This window comes from Scyliorhinus torazame, chromosome 9, assembly GCF_047496885.1.
Source record: "Scyliorhinus torazame isolate Kashiwa2021f chromosome 9, sScyTor2.1, whole genome shotgun sequence".
Taxonomy (NCBI): Eukaryota; Metazoa; Chordata; class Chondrichthyes; order Carcharhiniformes; family Scyliorhinidae; genus Scyliorhinus; species Scyliorhinus torazame.
In genome coordinates, this window is record NC_092715.1 from 69,194,968 (window position 1) to 69,207,067 (window position 12,100).

Below are 12,100 nucleotides of genomic sequence, written 5' to 3' on the forward strand. Positions count from 1 at the left end.
TGAGATCCTTGGGATCAATGCAGATGCGCAGGTCTCCAGAGGGTTTTTTAACCACCACCATCGAGCTGACCCAGTCAGTCGGTTCGGTTACCCCGGAAATGATCCCCTGCTGCTGCAGCTCATTGAGCTGTTCCTTCAGGCGCTCCTTCAGCGGAGCCGGGACCCTGCGTGGTGCATGGACCACTAGCTTGGCATCAGGTCGCAGGAGGATCTTGTACCAATATGGCAAATTGCCCACTCCGTCAAACACATCTGGATACTGAGCGAGGATGTCGTCAATGCCAGCTAGAAGATTCACGTTGGAGGATGTCATTGAATAAACCCGCTGCACCAAGTTTAGCTTTTTGCAGGCATGCGCGCCCAGTAGGGATGCCCTGTCCGGCCTGACAATTTCAAACCGTAGCCGTGCATGGGTACTCCGGTTGGAGACGAGTAGATGGCAGGACCCCAGTGGAGTGATGACATTACCGTTATAGTCCAGGAGCTAGCAGTCTTCTTGATGCGTTTGAAGTCTGCCTGTGAGAGGAGGTTGGCAGAAGCACCTGTGTCCAGCTTGAACTGGATGGAGCAGCGGTTGACCTGCATCACCGCACGCCATTCGTCCTCGGAATCCACAGCGAGGATGGACTGAATGCGAGATGAGTTGGGTGTGGCATGTTCACGTGTAGTAATGATGCCCACTCGGTAGGCGGACTCCAGGCACTCATCCTCTGGATCCGTTGTACTGCCAGGATCAGAATTCTGTAATCGTCGTTGCACATTTTGGACGCACCGTCGTCGGAATTAGGAGCACTGGCCTCTGACTGGTGGTGCAGACCTGCACAAGGCTGCATAGTGTCCAGGCTTCCCGCAGTCTAAACATCGCCTGCCTCTTACAGGGCAGTGTCCCTTTAAGTGGGCGTTGACACCGTTCGGGCACATCATGACCTCGGCGTCGTGACGCGGTGTACGTCGTCGCACATGCGCCGTGCGGTCGTCAGACGTCTGCACCTGCACAGTGTGGGTGTCGGCCGCTTTGTTATCCCGTTCGCATCGCGCATGCGTGGGGCTCCGGGAAAAGCATGCGAGATGGCCGCTGTCTTCAATGCTGAGGCATTGCATCAGGGAGATGGCCTGCACACTCTCTGCCTCGTGGGAGGCAAGTTTCTCATTTTCAGCCGATTTGTACTGGGAATACCGATCTTTTGCGTGCTCATGCACTGTACATGTTTCAGTCGCGACTGACAGGGTCATATGCTTGATTTTTAAGAGCTGCTCTCTCAGAGGATCAGAGTGAACTCAAAACACAATTTGGTCTCTGATCAGGGAGTCAGCAATATCACCAAAGTTGCAGGTCAGCGCTAGCAGGCGGAGGCTAGTTAAGAAGGCACTGAAAGATTCATCTTTACCTTGAAGACTTTGTTTGAATATGTAGCTTTCGAAGATTTCATTGGTGTCCACTTCACAGTGACTATCGAACTTGTCCAGGATGGTCTGAAACTTTGTCTTGTCCAGGCCTTCGGTGAAGTTAAACAAGTTGAAGAGTTTGATGGCTTGATCACCCGCTGTCGAGAGGAGAAGCGCGATCTTTCTTGCATCAGACACACCCTCGAGGTCTGAAGCTTCGATGTACAGCAGAAACATTTGCTTGAATATCCACCAGTTGGCACTGAGATTGCCGGAGGTCCTGAGCTGGTGAGGAGCCTGAATCTTCTCCATGGTGCCAGGATACATTTGCTGGTCATCACGGAACGGACTGAGGTAAGCCACCTTAAATTAGTAGTCTCCTGGTATCATGTCGTGTTAGGTACACTGGTATAACACTGGCTGCAACTGGATGCAGCATAGATCAAAAAGATACTCCAGATCTTGAAGTTAGTTCAATCAGGTTTATTGAACTAATAGCAGTTAGCACAGTTCGCTGTGAGTTCCAATCTCTGCTAACTTAAGTGTGGTTACTCTGTCTGACTGAACCAGACTAGCTCTTAGCCACGTGGTGGGAGTGCGAGATTGTAACAACACCCTTGACTGACTCTCTAAATGTTCATCAGTGGAAAGAGGCGGTGTGTGAGTGCCTCTCATGTCTTTTATAGTCAGATCCAACCCCTGAGTGTCCTGCCTGCTTATTGGTCATGTCCTCTTCTCTGTGTCCATTAGCTGCTTGTCTGTATATCATTATGTGCGTGTCTGTATATCATGACACGTTGGATTGAAAAGGAGTTTGTAAGCAGAGAGTGTGCGCGTGAGCGAGCGACAGTGCATGTGTGAGTGACAGAGTGAGTGTGTGTGTGTGAGAGTGCGAGTGTGTGTGTGTGTGAGACTGCGGGTGTGAGTGTGTGACAGAGCATGTCAGTGAGAGTGAGTGGGTGAGTGAGTATGAGAGTGAGAGTGCATGTGTGAGTGTGCGAATGTCTTGAGGGAGAGTGTGCATGTGTGTGAGAGAGTGAGAGTGCATTGTCAGAGTGTGAGTGAGAGACTGGGTGAGAGCGAGTATGTGTGAGAGACAGAGAGAGTACGTGTGAGAGAGACTACGTGTGAGCGAGAGACTACACGTGAGTGAGAGACTACGTGTGAGTGAGAATCTACGTGTGAGTGAGAGTGTTTATGTCAGTGAGAGAGTTCATGTGTGTGTGAGTGAGAGACGGACTTTCGGTGGCGTCAATGGTGTGAGTGGTCCCAGAGGTGGATGGAGCGCACAGTTCTCTGAGGCAGAAGCCAAGAGCTGGGGTGACGCCATGGGCGGTGATTGTAAGACTCCACAAGTCTGTGGAAAAAGAGAAGATCCTGCAGTGGTTAAAAACAAGGATGGCGCGGAGTCCAGAGGTGGCGATTTTCGGGGTGTCAGAAGACCCGGGAATCCAGGAGGAGAAAGAGGCAGACGTTCTGGCCTTTGCTTCCCTGGTAGCCCGGAGACCGATACTATTAGCTTGGAGGGACTCAAAGCCCCCGAAGCTGGAGATCTGGCTATTGGACATGGCTAGCTTCTCTGTTTGGAGAAAATCATGTTCGCCTTGAGAGGGTCACTGTTAGGGTTCACCTGGAGGTGGCAACCGTTCGTCGACTTCTTTGCGGGAAATTAATCGTCAGCAGACGGGGGGGGGGGGGGGGGGGTAGTTTAGAGTAGGGGGTAAATAAGGGTGGCTTTTGCACTATGTTTATTGTTTCATGTATATTGTTTATTTTGTTACTATACCAAAAATACCTCAATAAAATGTTTATTTTTAAAAAAGCTCTGCAGCTAGCAGGGTGGCCCCTGCTCAGAGTAAAAATAGAACAAGTAACCATAGCACCAATCAGCCCCCACCACCGACTAACTTTAATAGTCAAAAGAAAAAAGAACAATACCCATCCCATAAACTCCAGAATGCCCAGAACCCTCCCCCCCCCCCAGGAAATCCCAAAAATCACATACCCTCCCCACAAACAGAGACCTCACAATGAGTACAATTTAAAGTTAACCCAATCCCAGCCTATGCTTCTTCACAAATGCATCTGCCTCCTCCAGCATATCAAAATAGTAGTCTTTCCAGTCATAAGTCACTCTGAGGCATGCAGGAGATATCACACCAAATCGAACACCGTTTCTGTACAATGTGGGCTTGTTTTTTTTTTAATATATTTTATTCAGGATTTTTTTGGCCAAACATAACAGCACATAGCGTTTCCTTTACACAGCAATAAAACAATATAAATAACAATGGCCAGTTTTAAACAAGTAAATAAATAATATATGAACAAAATCAAAAATAAAACTAAATGGCAACTGCCTTGTCCAAGATAAATACTCTCCAAAAATACAATCCAGCAATCCAATATACAATTACATATACCAACTACCTATACATATACAATAACATCCCTGAGAGTCCTTCTGATTCCTCCCCCCCCCCCCCCCCCCCCCCTCGGGTTGCTGCTGCTGTCTTCTTCTTTTCCATTCCCTCTATCTTTCTGTGAGGTATTCGACGAACGGTTGCCACCGCCTGGTGAACCCTCGAGCCGACCCCCTTAGAACGAACTTAATCCGTTCCAACTTTATAAACCCTGCCATGTCCTTTATCCAGGTCTCCACACCCGGGGGCTTGGCTTCCTTCCACATTAACAATATCCTGCGCCGGGCTACTAGGGACGCAAAGGCCAAAACATCAGCCTCTCTCGCCTCCTGCACTCCCGGCTCTTCTGCAACCCCGAATATAGCCAACCCCCAGCTTGGTTCGACCTGGACCCCCACCACCTTCGAAAGCACCTTTGCCACCCCCACCCAAAACCCCTGTAGTGCCGGGCATGACCAGAACATGTGGGTATGATTCGCTGGGCTTCTCGAGCATCTCGCACACCTATCCTCTACTCCAAAAAATTTACTGAGCCGTGCTCCAGTCATATGCACCCTGTGTAACACCTTAAATTGTATCAGGCTTAGCCTGGCACACGAGAACGATGAGTTTACCCTACTTAGGGCATCAGCCCACAGCCCCTCCTCAATCTCCTCCCCCAGCTCTTCTTCCCATTTCCCTTTCAGCTCATCTACCATGATCTCCCCCTCGTCCCTCATTTCCCTATATATGTCTGACACCTTACCGTCCCCCACCCATGTCTCTGAGATCACTCTGTCCTGCACCTCCTGCGTCGGGAGCTGCGGGAATTCCCTCACCTGCCGCCCCGCAAAAGCCCTCAGTTGCATATACCGAAATGCATTCCCTTGGGGCAACCCATATTTTTCCGTCAGCGCTCCCAGACTCGCAAACGTCCCATCTACGAACAGATCTCTCAATTGTGTTACCCCTGCTCTTTGCCATGCTCCAAATCCCCCATCCATTCTCCCCGGAACAAACCTATGGTTATTTCTTATCGGGGACCACACCGAGGCTCCCGTCTTTCCCCTATGCCGTCTCCACTGCCCCCAGATTTTCAGTGTAGCCACCACCACCGAGCTTGTGGTGTATTTCTTCGGTGAGAACGGCAACGGCGCCGTCACCATAGCTTGTAGGCTAGTCCCCCTGCAGGACGCCCTCTCCAATCTCTTCCACGCCGCTCCCTCCTCTTCTCCCATCCACTTACACACCATTGAGATATTGGCGGCCCAGTAGTACTCACTTAGGCTCGGTAGTGCCAGACCCCCCCTGTCCCTACTACGCTGCAAAAATCCCCTCCTCACTCTCGGGGTCTTCCCGGCCCACACAAAACACATAATACTCTTCTCAATTCTTTTGAAAAAAGCCTTCGTGACCACCACCGGGAGGCACTGAAACACAAAAAGGAATCTCGGGAGGACCACCATTTTAGCCGCCTGCACCCTCCCTGCCAGTGACAGGGACACCATGTCCCATCTCTTAAGTCCTCCTCCATCTGTTCCACCAACCGCGTTAAATTTAGCCTGTGCAATGTACCCCAATTCTTGGCTATCTGGATCCCCAAGTACCGAAAGTCCCTTGTTACCTTCCTCAACGGTAAGTCCTCTATTTCTCTGCTCTGCTCCCCTGGATGCACCACAAACAACTCACTTTTCCCCATGTTCAATTTATACCCTGAGAAATCTCCAAACTCCCCAAGTATCCGCATTATCTCTGGCATCCCCTCCGCCGGGTCCGCCACATATAACAACAAATCATCCGCATACAGAGATACCCGGTGTTCTTCTCCTCCCCTGAGTACTCCCCTCCACTTCCTGGAACCCCTCAATGCTATTGCCAGGGGCTCAATCGCCAGTGCAAACAATAATGGGGACAGAGGACATCCCTGCCTCATCCCTCTATGGAGCCGAAAATATTCAGACCCCCGTCCATTCGTGACCACGCTCGCCATCGGGGCCCTATACAGCAGCTGTACCCATCTTATATACCCATCTCCAAAGCCAAATCTCCTCAGCACCTCCCACAAATAATCCCACTCCACTCTATCAAATGCTTTCTCGGCATCCATCGCCACCACTATCTCCGCTTCCCCCTCTGGTGGGGGCATCATCATTACCCCTAGCAGCCTCCGTATATTCGTATTCAGCTGTCTCCCCTTCACAAACCCAGTTTGGTCCTCATGGACCACCCCCGGGACACAATCCTCTATCCTCATTGCCATTACTTTGGCCAGAATCTTAGCGTCCACGTTCAGGAGGGAAATAGGCCTATAGGACCCGCATTGCAGCGGGTCTTTTTCCTTCTTTAGGAGGAGCGATATCGTTGCCTCTGACATAGTCGGGGGCAGCTGCCCCCTTTCCCTCGCCTCATTAAAGGTTCTCATCAGTAGCGGGGCCAGCAAGTCCACATATTTCCTATAAAATTCAACTGGGAATCCGTCTGGTCCCGGGGCCTTCTCCGCCTGCATGCTCTGAATTCCTTTCACTACTTCCTCCATTTCAATCTGTGCTCCCAGTCCCACCCTCTCCTGCTCCTCCACCTTAGGAAATTCCAGCTGGTCCAGAAAACACATCATTCTCTCCTTCCCATCCGGGGGCTGAGCTTCATATAATCTTTAATAGAATGCCTTGAACACTCCATTCACCCTCTCCACTCCCCGCTCCATCTATCCCTCCTCATCTCTCACTCCACCTACCTCCCTCGCTGCTCCCCTTTTCCTCAGTTGGTGGGCCAGCAACCTGCTCGCCTTCTCCCCATATTCGTACTGTACACCCTGTGCCTTCCTCCACTGTGCCTCCGCATTACCCGTAGTCAGCAAATCAAATTCTACATGTAGCCTTTGCCTTTCCCTGTACAGTCCCTCCTGCGGTGCCTCCGCATATTGCCTGTCCACCCTCAGAAGTTCTTTCAGCAACCGCTCCCGTTCCCTACCCTCCTGCTTTCCTTTATGTGCCCTGATTGATATCAGCTCCCCTCTAACCACTGCCTTCAGTGCCTCCCAGACCACTCACACCTGGACCTCCCCATTATCATTGAGTTCCAAGTACCTTTCAATACACCCCCTCACCCTTAAGCACACCCCCTCGTCCGCCAATAGTCCCATGTCCATTCTCCAGGGTGGACGCTGTTCTTTCTTCTCCCCTATCTCCAAGTCCACCCAATGTGGAGCGTGATCCGAAATAGCTATAGCCGTATATTCCGTCCCCGTCACCTTCGGGATCAGCGCCCTTCCCAAAACAAAAAAGTCTATCCGTGAATAAACTTTGTGGACATAGGAGAAAAACGAAAACTCCTTGCTCCTAGGTCTACTAAATCTCCAGGGGTCTACTCCTCCCATCTGCTCCATAAAGTCCTTAAGCACCCTAGCTGCTGCCGGCCTCCTTCCGGTCCTGGACCTCGATCTGTCCAGCCCTGGTTCCAGCACAGTGTTAAAATCTCCACCCATTACCAGCTTCCCCGCCTCTAGGTCTGGGATACGTCCTAGCATGCGCCTCATAAAGTTGGCATCACCCCAGTTCGGGGCATATACGTTCACTAAGACCACCGCCTCCCCTTGTAATTTGCCACTCACCATCACGTATCTGCCCCCACTATCCGCCACTATGGTCTTTGCCTCAAACATTACCCGCTTCCCCACTAGTATGGCCACCCCCCTGTTTTTTTGCATCTGGCCCCGAATGAAACACCTGCCCCACCCATCCTTTGCGTAGTCTGACCTGGTCTATCAGTTTCAAATGCGTCTCCTGCAGCATAACCACACCTGCCTTAAGTTTCTTTAGGTGTGCGAGTACCCGTGCCCTCTTTATCGGCCCGTTCAGCCCTCTCACATTCCACGTGATCAGCCGGGTTGGGGGGCTCTTTACCCCCCCCCCCCCTTGTCGACTAGCCATCCCCTTTTTTAATCCAGCTCCTCACCCGGTTCCCACGTAGCTGTGTCCCCCCCAGGCGGCGCCACCCCGCCCCGCCCACCCCACCCCATACCAGCTCCCCCTTCTCCCCAGCAGCAGCAACCCAGTTAACCCCCCCCAACTAGATCCCTCACTAGCGTAATTGCACCCCCCATGTTGCTCCCAGAAGTCAGCAAACTCTGGCCGACCTCGGCTTCCCCCCGTGACCTCAGCTCGCACTGTGCGACGCCCCCTCCTTCCTGCTTCCCTGTTCCCGCCATAATTATCATAGCGCGGGAACAAAGCCCGCGCTTCCCTTTTGGCCCCGCCCCCAATGGCCGACGCCCCCAGCTCCTCAACCTCCCTCCCTCCCCCAGAACATGGGGAAGAGAGAAAAGTTACAGGGTCGCAGGATTAACAACTTAAAAATCATCTCTCCCCCCTTTTCCCCCCTCTTCGCCCCCCATATTCGCCCCACCACTTTGTCTCAAACGTTCTTTTTTACAACCCACTTATTCCAATTTCTCTTCGACAATAAATGTCCATGCCTCATCTGCCGTTTCAAAGTAGTGGTGTTTCCCTTGATGTGTGACCCACAGTCTTGCCGGCTGCAGCATTCCAAATTTGACCTTCCTTTTATGAAGCACCGCCTTGGCCCGACTAAAGCTCGCCCTCCTTCTCGCCACCTCCGCACTCCAATCTTGATATACGCGGATCACCGCGTTCTCCCACCTACTGCTCCGAGTTTTCTTTGCCCATCTGAGGACCATCTCTCTGTCCTTATATCGGAGAAATCTCACCACTATGGCTCGGGGAATTTCTCCAGCCCTCGGTCTTCGCGCCATAACTCGATAGGCTCCCTCCACCTCCAACGGACCCGTCGGGGCCTCCGATCCCATTAACGAGTGCAGCATCATGCTCACATATGCCCCGACGTCCGCCCCCTCTGCACCCTCGGGAAGACCAAGAATCCTTAAATTCTTCCTCCTCGCATTATTCTCCAGCACCTCCAGCCTTTCCACACACCTTTTATGGTGTGCCTCGTGCATCTCCATCTTCACCACCTGGCCTTGTATATCGTCCTCGTTCTCGGCAGCCTTTGCCTTCACGACCCGAAGCTCCTGCTCCTGGGTCTTTTGCTCATCCTTTAGCCCTTCAATCGCCTGTAATATCGGGGCCAACAGCTCCTTCTTCATCTCCTTTTTAAGTTCTTCCACGCAGCGCTTCAAGAACTCGTGTTGTTCAGGGCCCCATATTAAACTGCCACCTTCCGACGCCATCTTGGTTTGTGCTTGCCTTCCTTGCCGCTGCTCTAAAGGATCCACCGTAATCCGGCCACTTTCCTCTCCTTTTTCCATCTGTGTCCAGGGGGGATTCCCTTCTGGTTTACTGCACAGTGTTTTTAGCCGTTAAAATTGCCGTTGGGGCTCCTATTAAGAGCCCAAAAGTCCGTTCCACCGGGAGCTGCCGAAACGTGCGACTTAGCTGGTCATCGCCGCACCCGGAAGTCCAATGTGGGCTTGTTGACTGCCACACACCTCCTAGCTAGTTCTCACATCCAGGTAGCGCCTAATGGCATTGTTCTCCCATTTATAGTCTGGATTATTTTTTGCCTATTGCAGGACCCGTTCCTTCTTTTGGTAGCTATCGAACCACATGATGATCAACTGCAGTGGTTCATCAGAATGGGGTTTTTGCCTGAGTGGCCAAAGTTGCAGCAGGATCCTCTGCCATTTTCTCAGCAGAGGATGCTTGAGAGGCTACGGAGTCTGACAACAATTCTTTACTTGTCTGCTGCCTTATCTTGTACCTTTTGGGCATTTACGTGGGAACCTTATTCCATCGAACAAATAAACTTTCCCCCAAATCACCCACAGAAAAATGGGCGCGATAAACCAAAATAAAGGTACTCTGGCGGGAGCTACCTCATGTGGGACTGCTCTCTACATGCTGCCACCGGAAGTCGCTATTATTAAATATCAACAAAACATTATGAAAATACATGAATTGCCCCGCAGCTTAGAGTAGATTGTGCACCTCAGTACACCTGGGGAATTGACAGTGAAGCAGAAAGCGGTACACTGACTTTTATCAGAGCTATGACCAAGTTGCATTGTTTCAGGATTTCCTGAGACTTCCCCAACCTGTAGAACATGGTGAACATCTGTCGCAGACACAGGCCTAGTTAGGAGGGGCTGTTCCAGCCTTCCACATTTTCTGTAAGTCAAACGGCTGGCCCAAAATATAGCAGTCTTGGGGAATGTTGTGGAAGAGGCAGTCCTGGATGCTAATAGACTGGAGGGTTCTGGGGTGGGCTAAAGGGATTGTACATATATATATATTTTTTAATGTCTACTCTCATTTGGAGAAGTCATGAGTATTTTTGTAAGACTACCCCTTTTGGAAGATGATCTATTCTTTTTTACCCGATTTGACCAATTCACCACATTTCCTTCAGATTCCTTCCACTTTATTTTTCATTCCTTAAATTCCATTAGTTAAGGACATAAGACTGTTTCTCTGGTCATTTATTTTATCACTTTCCGAAATCTGGGTTCAGGTCGATGGTAAGAATGTACACATCCTTCTTATTTATTTTTAATAAAATCTGGTTTGCAACCAAATACATGAAAATTCCACCTCAAATCTTCCTTGAGGCTTCTACTATGAATCAACTAGCCACTTCAAACTCCTGATACGATGGATGGCTAGGACAGAAATGGTATACAAGTTGGGAGGCCTGGTGCTTTTAAATGGTAGCTGTTATCACCAGTCGCTGTACAACTTGCAGGTTGTGCTTGTCCCTCATTTTTCTCTTTAAAGCCGAATAACAAGACTTCAGCAAGATGCATCATGCAGCAGTATGTGCTTGTTACACAAACGGACATTAAGAATTTACTTGCAACACAGTGGAGAAAGGCACAGGGGGCGATGTATGAATATGGGGAGAAGGCGAGCCGGATGCTGGCACATCAGCTCCGTAAGAGGATGGCAGAGAGGGAAATAGGTGTGGAGTCAAAGATGGAAGGGGAACTACGGTGCGGAGTGCGGTGAAAGTGAATGAGGCAATCAAGGCCTTCTACGAGGAGCTGTATAGGTCCCAGCCCCCGGGGGGGGGATGCGCCGATTCTTGGACCAGCTGAGGTTCCAGAGGGTGGAGGAGCGGGAGGTGGCTGGTTTGGGGGCGCCAGTTGGGGTAGAGCTGGTTACAGGACTGGGGAGCATGCAGGCAGGGAAGGCCCCGGGACCGGATGGGTTCCCGGTGGAGTTCTATAGAAAGTATGTAGACCGGTTAGCCCCGTTGCTGGTAAGGACTTTCAATGAGGCAAGGGAGGGGGGGGACCCTGCCCACGACAATGTCGGAGGCGGCGATCTCTTTGATCCTGAAGCGAGATAAGGACCCACTGCAATGTGGGTCGTATAGGCCGATCTCGCTCCTCAACGTAGATGCCAAGTTGCTGGCAAAAAGTGTTAGCTACGAGGATTGAGGACTGTGTCCTGGGGGTGATTCACGAGGACCAGACGGGGTTTGTAAAGGGCAGGCAGCTAAATACCAATGTGCGGAGGCTGCTGAATGTGATTATGATGCCATCGGTGGAGGGAGAGGCGGAGATAGTGGCAGCTATGGACGCGGAGAAGGCCTTTGACCGAATAGAGTGGGAGTATCTCTGGGAAGTGTTGAAGAGGTTTGGGTTCGGGGGAGGGTTTATTAGTTGGGTTAAGCTCCTGTATAAAGCCCCAGTGGCGAGTGTGGTCACAAACCGGCGGAGGTTGGAGTATTTCCGGCTGTACCGAGGGACAAGGCAGGGGTGCCCCCTGTCCCCCCTGCTGTTTGCATTAGCAATTGAACCTTTGGCCATGGCGTTAAGGGAGTCGTGGAAATGGAGGGGGGTGGTCCGAGGGGGAGAGGAGCATAGAGTGTCGCTGTATGCAGACGACCTGTTGCTGTATGTGGCGGATCCAGTGGAGGGATGGTTGAGGTCATGCAGATCCCAAGGAGTTTGGAGACTTCTCGGCTATAAGCTCAATGTGGGAAAGAGTGAGCTCTTTGTGGTGCATCCGGGGGATCAGGGAAGAGGGATAGACGACCTACCGTTGAGGAGGGCGGAAAGGAGCTTTCGATACTTGGGGATCCAGATAGCTAGGAGCTGGGGGGCACTGCACAAACTTAATTTGACGCGGCTGGTGGAACAGATGGAGGAGGACTTTAAAAGGTGGACATGTTGCCACTCTCGCTAGCGGGCAGGGTACAGTCGATTAAAATGGTGGTCCTCCCGAGGTTTCTTTTTGTATTCAATGCCTCCCAATTGTGATTACCAAGGCCTTCTTTAAGAGGGTAAGCAGGAGCATTATGGGATTTGTGTGGGCAAGCAAGACCCCGAGGGT